Source organism: Monopterus albus, unplaced genomic scaffold, assembly GCF_001952655.1.
Source record: "Monopterus albus unplaced genomic scaffold, M_albus_1.0 scaffold3.1, whole genome shotgun sequence".
Classification (NCBI taxonomy): Eukaryota; Metazoa; Chordata; class Actinopteri; order Synbranchiformes; family Synbranchidae; genus Monopterus; species Monopterus albus.
In genome coordinates, this window is record NW_018127883.1 from 11,450,311 (window position 1) to 11,463,557 (window position 13,247).

At 39.2% G+C, this 13,247-nt stretch overlaps 1 protein-coding gene across 5 annotated transcripts in view; it reads right to left on the minus strand.

Moving 5' to 3' along the window:
- The window catches only part of ralyl (RALY RNA binding protein like), a 76,998-nt gene that overhangs the window by 12,949 nt on the left and 50,802 nt on the right, over positions 1–13,247 (minus strand). The gene's annotated exons all lie outside the window — the stretch shown is intronic.

Genomic DNA, 13,247 nt, shown 5'->3' on the forward strand with positions numbered 1-13,247 from the left:
TCTTGCTTTTTGGGCACTATGGCTGCTGGGAAAAGGGTCACTGGATCAAAGTTAGTAAGTACTTGCTCCAAAATAAAACATTCAATAGTCCAGAAACTTTATGGATGCAGACAAGAAGCCAGATTCCTACGGTTAGGTAGAGTATAGTGCCTGAGAATGACTGAGGTTTGTAAAAAGATTAGAAACATTATCATTATCTGAGGGGAGGTATGATCAGTGACTAAACTATTCTCAAAAAAAAGATGTATCACATAATGGATCAATTGAGGCAAAAGGTTGATGAGGAAAAAACAACAACTTTGTGCATCATCTGAACACAGGCAGAAAATCCCATCAGAATAAAACTTTAAAGCTGAGAACAACAGACCAATCAACAAGGTGCCCTTTGAAGGTGAAGCCCAAACCTGTACCTATAATGAGCTGAGGCACATAGATCACTTTTTTGCAGTCATGTTCTCACTGTCACTTTGTCCCTTCCAGCAATACACATTTGGTTAAATAATTTATGCATCTTCCCAGCCTCCTTTCCCCTCAACACCAAACAAGCTGAAGCGTCCCAGTCCTCGAGAGTGGGACTGCACTGGGGTGAAAATCAGCTCCTGGCAAACTCTTGCCACCTTCTCCCAGTGGCTGCTCTCATGAGAGACATGATTAAACCCTGGTCTGTTTGTATACTCCCTATTTAGACATGCTAAAACATGGGCTTTTTAGCTGCATGACCAAATGAGTATTTGAGTGTTTTTCAGTAATAGTTGTTTAGTCTATATGATGTGAGAAAATTGTGAAAAATGCTCAACAGAAAGCAATGTGACATTTTACAGCTGCATGTTTTGTGAGACCAATGTTGAAAAACTCGTGATACAAAGCAGAGAAAAGGAGCAAATCATATTTTAGAAGCTGAAAAGAGAACTGGCATTGACATATTTGCTTAATAAGTGACTTAGATGAGGGACAAAGCTGATTAGGTTGTGGCTGTTTGTCACAAATTAATCACTTAAAAGAGCTACCTGACCTAAATAATGAATCCATCCATACTTTTAGAGGACAGTAATGTTCAAGCATGTTTTTCTCAGGCTTGCCTTCTACCTTTTAATTGTTGACATGTAGAAATTGTTAATATCAAAGGCACTGAGTTATGGTTTCCACTTTCTATTGTTGCCACACTTTTATTACTAATAAAGAAGATATTTGCAGTGAATGTGCTTAGACCCTGGGAGGTGTTGGTGCATGACTGTTGAGGTTCTTCCCTGGGCACACAAGAGCTTATTAAGTGATTATCATAACCCACCATAAAACCAAAATATTTTCTGAAATTGCTTGAAAAGCAGCTTCAAATACATAAGCATTTTTCAGGACAGCGAGTCCTGCATTCATTGTTTAATTAGTTTTTAGTGTTTAAACGACATCTTAAAATTACACATGCTCTGGCTCTTTTGGTCTTTTAACAGTCAGAACCTCTTACTGTAGCTGAATTTATGTTTCAAAATTTCGACAGGTTATTTTATTTTACTTTTGCTTAATACTTTATTGTATTTGAGTATAGGCATTCCAGTGTTGATGATTACATCATAATGATTTCTCAACAACCTGTGTCTTCTCACCTAAAATCAGAATTATATCAAAATCTTTCTTTATATTTAAAAAAAAAAGTAGGTGAAAATGAGTTCATGTGTGTGGAACGTGTTGCACTGACAACAGTAGATACACTTTAATCCATCTTAATCCAGAATCATGTCAAATGACCAACAGTCTAATCTGGATAACTCAGTTATCTACATATAATAGGGTCCATCCTCACTTCTGCTTGTATGAAAAAGGTCTAAGAACCACTGTTAAGGATCATCTCAGATGCAGCTTTGTATCTATACAACACTAAGGTTTACATGTGGTATGGATGAGATGTGTTTATTTAACATGCATCAGTTACTTTCCTCTTTCCCCTTCGTTTATACCACTGGTTCTTGTGCTTGTTCAACCTGCAGCTTTGTCAGACAGGGACAGGGCTCTTCGTGATGCTGAATGAGTTAGGAATGGGTTTTTAGGTCTGTTGCTCTACTCTGTTTAGTAAGTAAAAAACAAAAGACCTCGACCTTGCAGTTGCATGAATGCACAGATGATGCAATTTGAATCAGGCAACCCTGAAACTATTTATAACAAAGTTTGCGTTTGTCTATGGATACTGAAACAAACACAACCAAGGTGTGAATAAATATTTAAGGGAATTTTTTTTTTTTTTTTTATTGGTTGAGGAATTCTGCATAAAAATTGTTGTGGAAGTTAACTGCAGTAGAAAGACAGAGGCACGGAGTACAAGTAGTCACTGAAGGCAGACCTGTGTTCTTCTGTCAGGTAAACAAGGATCGGTGACTCCCCGAAGGAAGCTGCCTCTGTGCTTTATTGGCCTCATTTGTTGCCTTACATCTCTGCCTGTGTCAGACCGCTCTTGCTCATCCTTCCTGTTCTGCCCTTAGTCTCACCCTATCCCTCAGCAATTCGTTCTCCATCCCTTTCACTTTCCCCACCTCCATCACTCACACATGCACTCTCACAAGATGATATCTAACCGAATCTCGCCATCCGTGACTCTCACCTCTCACATCACATATTTCTTCCTGTGTCTCTGTGCACACAGAGGAAGCTCATTATGGGGCATTTCAGTGCTGAGCATCACCTATGGGGCCTTTTTCTATTTGACACCTGTGCTGCTGACAAAAGCTTTGCAAATCTTATTTTTCCTTTCCTTTTATTAGCAAGGGATGAGTAACAGCAAAGCAATAGAAGGTGAGGCTTTGAATAAATCAAGGCTATAAACTGTGCCATATGGCAACATATTGCAGGAGAGGCTTTGGGACTGAGAAAGTACTCCTGTGAAAATCAACAGGACCCAAAACCATAAGGTGAGGGTGAGAATGCAGGGAACAAGATGGCCCTCACATTTATGGAAGGGATATATAAATGAAACTGGTCTTCCTGAAGCCACAACAAATCACACTACTTTTTCTGACTTTGTTCCTTCTCAAAAAAAGAGGGTTTGTCTTTTCTCTTCCTGTCTCAAATAGAGAAGGGACAACCAGATAACAGCCCAGAGCTTCAGAGGAGAGCTAACAGGAACAGGTAGCAGGGGTCGCTACAAGGTTACAGAGAGGGAGAGATGGACGGATTGTGTCTGGGTGAGCCAAAGAAGCTCTTTGTTTTAGTGTGGGCACAGTGTTGGAACAGGGAAAGGTTCCTGAACGCCTTTATCTTCTGCAAGATCCTCTTCTCATCAGCTGCAACTCTGTTGGAATAACAACAACTCAATCTCTCAGCTTGCAATAGCTCATTTTCACAGGCTTTTCTTTAAAATGCAGCGATAAAACACTTTATGTAAACATATGGCAAGCCGTGTCCACTGATGCAGTAACTCATAATCGAGATAAACAAACATCCAATGCACATTATTCATCAAAAACAATATCATTTACATCTAGAGCACATATAAAAACCCACCAGTGATTCATGCCCTTGTTTTGAATTGCACCAACTATCATGCCAAAAGCACACAAAAAACAGTAATTTGCATGTCAGACTATCTTCTTTTTACATCAAGTTTCTTCAGCAGCAACAGAAAGCCCCACAACCAAAACACAGCTGATTCTCGAGGTTTCTGCTGCTGCAAATGACCCATCTGGCTTCGCGTTGTGCCGCCGCACTGAGACTGTAATTGAGAAAACAATAATTGTTATGAATCAGTTACCACCTTTTATATGTCTGGTACCTCATACAGCAGGGGTTTTCAACCAGTGGTCCGTGGCCCTCTAGTGGTCTGCAAAAACACTGCAGGTGGCCCCTGACCATGCCTTCAATATTGTAGTTCCATTGTAAGAATCATTAGTTTTTTAATTTTGTTATTTAAACACATTTTGATGTGTTACTAATTATTTGTGAATCATCAAATTCACACAAATATATAGGTACAACAGAAAAACCAAGGTGAGTTTCAGGGTTAAAAAGGTGCCCACCCACCCAACAACGGTGGTCCCTGGGTCACAGTTAGCTGAAATCCCCTGTCATACATGATATGACCTGTTTCTTAAGGACACACGGTGCCTTACAAATGCACCATTTAACTGTAGACCTGTTTGGTTTTTGACAAGATATGATATATATTTGGAAAATATGTTGAGCCAACATTTTAGGCATAACAACCGGTGCTTTTGCCCATAAGAAAATGTATTGGATGTTATAAATATATAATGCAGTTCCAAGGTACTGTGGGAGGACTTATTTTGGGTGTCCAGTGTTCTGAATCTAAAAATGTGAGGCTGTTGTTTGGTCTCTTAAGTAAGAAGTAAGTGTGCATGATTGTGATCTCTACTCTATTAACACTACTCCACTAGCTTCTGGCGGTGTTATGGGTGGTGCTAAAAAAACTAGCATTACAAACCAATTAAAGCAAAGGCTGCCATTAGTTGCAGGCTTGCAGTCAGGGGGTTGCCAAATTCATTACTGTACCAAACGTACTCTGGCACCCCTAAGTTTCCTGGCAATCCATCCCTAGAGCCTGGTATCGTGGCTAAAAATTCTCACAACACTATCTACAACTTAAATGAATTCACCTAACATTCTGGTTTTCAATGAATTCAGCATACACGGCAACCTCAGAGGCTGAGAAATGAAGCCAGTGTGGAAGTGTTAAAACCTGCAGTCCCTCAGGTTGATTATCTGAAAAACTTTCTCCTTTTGACTTGGATCATGGATGTGCAGCACAGAAACCAGGTGACCGACTACAATAAGGTCCCTTTCAGACCTGTGTGCGAGAACTTCCATGGAAAAAGAAATGTGTTCTTTTTGTTTCCAAAAACTGAGGAAAATTCTCTAGAGACCATAGCAGGTGGTTCTACAGCACATTTGTCACTTTCTCCCTCTGCAGTTCATTCACTTCACTCTTCTCTCCTTTCAAACATCAACTGTCTACTTGATGAGATAAACATTAAAGACAAAGAAGGAAAAAGAAAAAGCAAAAGAGTGACAAAGCAGGACAGAGGAGCTGCCACTCATCTTCTTGTGGAACAAGAATCTCTGGTACCAATCTCCCCAGTGTCCTAATTAATTGAACAAAGTAACTAATCATGCAAATTGTTTCTCACTGGGAGAGATATAAGCAAGCAGACAAGGACTGAGTGAAGGTGCTGAATTAAGCAGGTGATGGATGTGCACAAGGAAAAGGTAGGGCCATGGGAAACTTACCTCTGCACTACCTTCAGCTTGGTTGCCTTTTACATGAACCCTTTGCTAAATTGCAAAGCTGAACTGGCCTGTGAGGAACGCAGGAGGTCTGAGATGAAGGAACAGCCAGATCTAATACCTATCACCGTACATCATGGCCTACAGGTGAGGCCCTGGCTGGTGTGGGGATCATAAAACTCCAGATACATCCTTCATCTTTGCTCCACCTGACATATTTCTAAAGACTGAGAAAGGACATATGGCATGTATAAAACTGAGAGATGTGAACAAAATCTCTGACCAAATTAAAATCAAATCTGCCCTTCACAGTGGACACTTGCTGTGCACCAAAAGGTTTTCATTTTCACAAAGGCCTTGCTGCTCCATAATGAATCACAGCTCACATTTATTTCACTTAACTGTCAGACATTAGCCTTGTTCTTACTGTTCGGTGCCTGTAGAACCCTCAGTCACAGCCACAAGCCGCTGCCAGCCCCTTACAACTGAAACAACCTTTTCATCCATCACTGCTGGGACGTTTTAAGCATCAGCAGAAAATCAACTTGTTTATTGACACCTCTCACCAACGTGAGAGTCACGGCAGGCTAGCGGCCTGGACTGCTGTTGCCTAATAGAAGAAGAGTGCTGAAGACAAGGGATGCTATCTGCATATCACTGTGCTGTTTCAGGAAGCTCTGAAGTGCAAACATCAAACAGGATAAGTCAGAAGAAACAGAAAGCAAAATTCAAAGTGAGGTGATGTTGATGCATTATTATCCTTTGCATCAAGTAAGAGCAGAATTTTGAAATTCATTCATTGTTTTTTTACTCTAGCTTATGTAGAAGTGGATGATATGATGATACTCTGGTCGGCACTTGTGTCACTCTGCAGCTCGCTGTGCATCTTCTGTGAATTCACTGTTTCCACAGTTATACTGTCAGGAAGAGCACACATGCATTGACCATTCAGTGAAAAGCTTGTGTAAAAGGAGTGGAAAAAAAGCTATATCACCACTATAGCTGCTGAATGTTTCTCTTCATAGAGACCAATGTTCAGTATTTCTTGTTTTCAACCATTTTAACAAAGATTCAAACTAAATCTTTTGAAAAGGATTAATGACTTTTAATGTTTAATAAACAGTAGATCAACCTCATCATCAATGAGCCTTGGGTGTCCATGACCCTGTCGTCAGTTCACCATTTGTCCCTCTTTAGACACTGTTGGTAGGTACTAACCACTGCAGACCAAGACACCCACCAAGACCTGCAGCGTTGGAGATGCTCTGACCCAGTCCTCCAGACATCATAATTTGACCTTTATCAAAGTCACTTAGACCCTTATGCTGCCCAAATTTTCTGCTTCCAACACATCAGCTTTGAGGACTGAATGGTCAGCAGCTGCCTAATAAAGCTCACACACCTACAGGTTCCACTGTAACAAGATAATCATGCTATTCATTTCACCTAGTGGTCATAATGTTATGTCTGATCAACGTATGTGTGCATACAAGATATTTCAAGTTCTCCAACTATTTCAGTGTTGTTGCCATGACACTTGACAGACATTAAATTCACCGTTCTTCAGAGTGGTACACTGCTGCACTCATATCTGTTGTTGTGTGTGCACATTAGGTCTATTATTAATATACACCATTCAGCTTGTTGCTCTAAATATTCACTTTCTTCACAATAAGCACAAAACAATCTGTCATTTTGCAGCATTATTACGCACATGTGGATAATACGGTGTCATTGACTTGTGAGTGTTGGTGTTTTCTTCGTGCATCCTGTTTGCAGATGTCAGTGTGTGTGTGTGTGTGTGTGTGTGTGTGTGTGTGTGTGTGTGTGTGTGTGTGTCTTTCTATTATATTTAATGTCCCTTCTCTTGGCAACAGCCCCAGCAGCCTTTACTCCACTAAACACAATGTTGGTGGGAGAGATGAGTGACATCTTGTGACAACTCTGTCACATTATTTCATCATCAGTGGAGGAGTCTCATTAATGTCAGTTCTTTATGACAGAAGAAATCACACGTCCAAGACAGAGCGAAGTGTGAATTTTTAAACTGTAGCAACTGCAACTTTGGGGGTAATTAAAATATCTGGAACAGATTATAATCTGTACCTGCTTGTGATATATTCAAGCGAAGCAGAGCAGCAGGGTCTAACAGCTCCGTCAAGGATTGTGCTGCACGTGATTTGTATTCATTCCCACATCCATCCATTATCTATACCGCTTATTCCTGAATAGGGTTACAGAGGGGGGGGCTGAAGCCAATCCCAGCTGACACTGGGCGAGAGGCGAGGTCCACCCTTCCCACAGACATGAAAACTTAAATTTTGGGCAAAAAAGCTTTAAGACTAGTCTGGAAGGCAGAAACACATACACACATGTGCCACACTCACACAAACACAACTGCCCTTGACACATGGCTTGGGATGTATGGAGAACATCTGACAGAAGATGTAACAGCCTGCCCCTTGCTCCCCACTCATTCGCTCACCCTCCTTTCGCCATCAGCAGCACAGCACACATCTACAGCCACAAACTAACATCTGGAGTACAGAAAAACATTTGTCACATGCTGCAGAAACAACAGATAATGACCCAGAAATGTGAAAAAGTGTTAAAGGAGATCAATTTTCATTAGAAAGCTTCAGAATCTTGAAAATGAAATCCCCCAATCACATACTACACACACACTGTGTAACACCCACATATGCCAGAAAACAAATCAAAATCCCCCAGTCACATACTACACACACTCTGTGCAACACCCACATATGCCAGAAAACAAATCCCTGTGCTGCGGAGGGTTTGAAACCAGTTTGATTTGCAAAACAGTCTTGAACTACAAGATCTTAAATATTTATTGACTTCAGCTCAAATACCCATGCTCAGATTTGCAAGAAAATGGTTGAAATGTTTTCTTTTCCTAATTAAATTTATTAAAACAGGCAACAATACAAACATGCCCACAGGCACCGAGTTCATCTTTTTGATAAAGAACAAAATGAAAAGCACAAAAATAAACTTCCCAGTGGATATTAGTGAACTAGGATGGGTTTTACACATCACATTCATTGCAATAAACGAGTCATCCAGTTCCTTATTATTTCCGTTCCAATTACTACAGAATCACAAGTCATAATCTTTTATTTGACATTTGTGCAGCACTGTTACAAAGCACATTTCAAAATAAGAGCTCCTGGTGCCAAAAAGTCAATATTAAACCACTATAGTCTTGAACTAACTCATCTCAAAAGCTACACCTACACAAGCCTCCTTGCAGTTATGTGTCACTGGCACATCCATCATTGGAACATTGCTGAATTTGCACCATATGCTCCTAAAGCTAACCTTACATTAACTGATGACAAGAAAGAAGCACAAAATCTGCTGTAGGAGCAAAAATTCAACTCTTACTAACAAGATTTGTGCTGCAGTCCATCACTGATTTGTGTCCAACTCTCTGAGTCACCAGTCCGATAAATCCAAAATGCCACCAGATGTATAATTGAGCTTACCTTTCAATAAGAACTGCCTCTGGATCTGGTTCATTAAAAGCACACTTGATGACTTATTGAATTGCAAGTGTGTCTCAACTACAGTTTTCTCATTGTATAGACATTACTATCTTAAAACCCTCTAAATTGTAGTAAAACACTTCAAAATCAACAGGCCTGTGTCACACATACAGCAAAGGCCTGCGGTCTAGTTACTGACAATCTGTGTTTCTCTGGACAACAACTGGCAGACAAAGTTCACATCAACCTCATATATGAACTCAACATCTTCACCAGCCTAAGCCAACACATAGTTTCACCCACCCCCACTGTCTCCTTCACTCTTTGGCTAAGGAGCTATTTGATTTCTTTGCATTCTCCGTCTCTTAACACTGACTCCTCTGTGCTTTGGATGCCTTGTCTACATATGCATAAGCTTGTGCAGTTTGATCATTTTCTGAAGCCTATGCTTGCATTGCCTCTTTTGGACAGGAAAAAACAAAGCCAAATGTATTTGCAGAGCACTTCAGAACTACTGGACAGTTTTATAGGTGACAGGGAGTGAGGCCGTGGTGTTGACTGTGTGCACATCTGAAATACTGTGCCATAAACAAGCTAATTAACAAGTCAGTAATTTTACACACTTCCAGTTTCTTGATTGTTTTTTAATCTGTAGAAAGCTAAAAATAGTGAAGCAGAATTGCTTTGTGACATAAACGCTAACATTCAACATGCTTTAAAAATCAAAGCGTGCACTGACCCATGAAACTGGAAGCTGCATAATAATACTACTGTTATAGGGCTGCAGCCAAAGTGATTTTCATTATCAATGAATCTGCAGTCACTTTGTGGAAGAAGCGATTGGTCATGTCATCATTTGTTCTAAAAATGCCAGAAAACAATGGAAAGGTACCTTCCTTTCCACCACCTCATGGATAAAGTCATTATCCTAATTGGAGATCCAGCTGTGTATTCACTAGCATGTGTGTAACGCACCTGTCGGGCACGTTACACAGGAAAACACCGCTGAAGGTAATAAATTATATCTCCAGCGTGAACTGAACAAAAAAATGATTATTAACTAATTAATAAATTATTGTAATTTGCTACCCCATACCTTTGATAAGTCAACACACTTCATGATAATGCATGGTAAGTTCAGAAATATGAATATTATATGACAGCAGAGCAGGTGTGAGGGTGTCTCAGACTCATAGCTTGATGCAGAATCTAGGCTAATGATCCAGTGCGCAGCAGGTGAGGTGACTTCATTTCCCTTCAGTCTGACAACTTAACCATTGAAAGAAATGCTGTACAGGATGACAGACAAGATAAAATGCCTAATGATGACGGTGAAGACTTTAACTTTGGAATCCCGAGACAGCGCCTGCGTAAAACCACATTTCATGCAAATTAGACCAACTTAAATAGGCCTGCTCGGTTTAAAGCGATCCGAATTCATCTTGGCATGCACGAATCACGGCTCGTTACTTGTTACTTGTCTCTCCTGCAAAGATCCAAGCGACATCAGCATGAAGAAAATGTCCTCAGTGTATCGTGTAGCCCTAATGATGCTGTGGAAACTTACATCGATTGCGACGCTTCCCCTTGTACATGGTCATTGTGTACGGGTCCAGCTTTGCGCTCTTTCAGATCCTCCTTGAGGTACCAGAGAGACACAGATTGTTAGGACTTGCGAGCCGCGATACTTTATGACTAGAAATAAATTAGCCTTTCAGACGAGGAATTGGAGACACTTCTGGTGCGAGGATCGTACCATGCTCACAGACGGAGGGGGTGCGCTGCAGCGCATCCCATCCACACAGGCATCACTACACGTGCCAAGCACAAATATGAACAAATAAAACGAATGTGACTTTACAAAGCAGCTGTGCCTCTGAGCATGGTACTGTGGAAAAACACCGAACGTGACAGAAACTGTCTGTTTTAATTGCTTTATTTAAATTCATAAGCTAAATCAACATCCACAAAAAAAGATGCCAAACTTCTCTGAGCAGATTATCATTGTTAAATAATGCATTGCATTTATAGCTCAATATACAAGAAAGAAAGAAAAAACATCTGAAAGCTTTACAAGATTTTCATTCATTTTATCCTTTTGTTCTCCATTTTGTTCTCCATTTGCTTTTTTATAGTTAGACACGTCACATCGCTGTACATCTGTTTCAATAGAGTTTACTCGAAAATGTAGAGACTATTAATTATAAATCATACCTTAATAAAAAAAGATCCTATCTCATGATAAATTTAAGAAGGCTGCCATAAAGAAAAGCCCCACTAACTTTAGTTACTTTATAGAATCACAGTGATAATACAAAATACAGTATCACCGTATCATAAGACTTTATTGATCCCTAGAGGGAGGAGTTTGTATGGGGTTGTACAGCTGTGACATTTCACTTAAAAACAAAACTCCAATACGTGAAAAGTACAAAACTTAACCTCCTTCCAATTATCATAGTTTTATTTCAGCTTGGGCCAAAAATACTGTAGCTGACTGACTGAAAAGCTGCTAAAAATGCTAACTGAGTCCAAGTGTTATTTTATATTCTCTAAAAATGTTCCACATTTATTCTTTCAGTTGGGAATAATTTAATTCACTCATAGCACACAACATTTACTTTAGATTTTAGTGCTGTCTATCTGCATAGTGACACTGGCATAAAAATAATCTTCCAGTTGCTCCACAACCTCTGGGCATACTTGAGCAAAGGTGCACCTCATCTTACTTGCAAAGGGGATTGTGTTGCTAAGGAGACAAGGATATGAAAGTGGCGTGTTGATTGATGTTGATTTTGTGTGATTTATCCCATTATGTTACAATATATTGTGTGGGATGAATAACAAGTGTCTCCAAATTTTGGGTCCAGAAAGAGCTGTGCAGCGAATGAATTGCGCAACAAACAAGTCTGAAAGCCAACAACACGGAGGTAGCAGGAATTCAGTCCTATGAAACTGCCGCTGCTGCCTCATGCTCCAGAATGACAACTGGTTTTTATGTTGAAACTTTGGAAAGACGAAATCATTTAAAGTAGATTCAGTGAAAATGACCTAAGCAAACAAATAAATACAGTGGATGTAATTATGTGGCATGTGCTGGTCTGTGGGCCAAGGTTGTTCATTGTAAAAAAAAGGCCTTTTAGAACTGTGAAAATCTTTTCTTTCAAATTTAAAACCATATTTTTATGCAGTAGGAAAACAATGATCAGCAACCGGCAATAAGAAAAGTCTGTATTCAGCAGTACAGCAGGGACATCTGCTGTTCACGATGGGCTAATGCAACACAGAAGAAAGAAAATGAGGGAATTATGAGGAGAATCCATCATAATTAGTACCCATATGTGCTTCATTTTGTAACTTATTCCTCTCTAAACTACTTTGCACAATGGCAGCTTTGTTGAATACTCCCAGCTGACTTCAGGCTTCAGCATCAGACTGAATAAATCTCTCTAAATTCCTCATTTGAGTTTTGTTTTTAATTAAGCACTCCTGAAAAATAAACAGGACTTTATATTTGATTTGATTTATTTATTCTTTCAAGCATGTAAAGACAGTTGATATGTCAACACACATAATTTTACACATATCCAACAAATGCTAATCCAATATCAATTTGCTTATACCTAGTACATGCTTGAATGGAGTAGGAAGAAGTCAGACTTATCCAGTCCTACCCCATGACATCATCTTACCATCATTGGTTTGCAAGCAGTATCTCTACATAGATAATTATCTTCTACACCACACAAGTAATATACTAAAAAAATATAACAGTGTTAACATTCTTACATAATTACATACTTAGATAATTGTCTTCTATACCACACAAGTAATATACTAAAAAATTATAACAGAGTGTTAATAATCATACACCACACCCACAATGTTCCATCTAGTTAATCATTAAACCTGTTCTTGCATATATCTTGATTGACACATACCTTTATATTTACGTTTAAACTCGTCAATTCTATTACTATTTTTTATGTCCACACTTAAATTATTCCATAGTTTTACCCCACTTATAGAAATACAAAATCTTTTTTTGGTTGTACGTATAACATGAATTTTTAAATTTAACTGACCCCTTAAATTGTATCCCCCTTCCCTTTCATTAAATAGTTTTTGAATTCCACCAGGTAATAAATTGTTCCTGGCTTTATACAAAAACACAGCAGTCTTATATCCCACTAAATCAAAAAATTTAAACAATTTAGACTGTATGAAAGCTACATTGGTGTGATCCCTATACCCCATCTTATGCACAATTCTTATCACTCTTTTTTGTAATATATACAATGGTTGAAGTGAGCTTTTGTATGTATTTCCCCAGTTTTCAACGCCATACTCTAAGTATGGTAAAATCAATGAAGAATACAAAATACGGTGCTTTCCCGTCTAAAATATATCTAACCATTGCCAATATCGATATATTTTTGCTATTTTGTTCTGAACATATCAGATATGCGATTTCCAGGAGAATTTGTCATCAACCATGACACCTAGAAATTT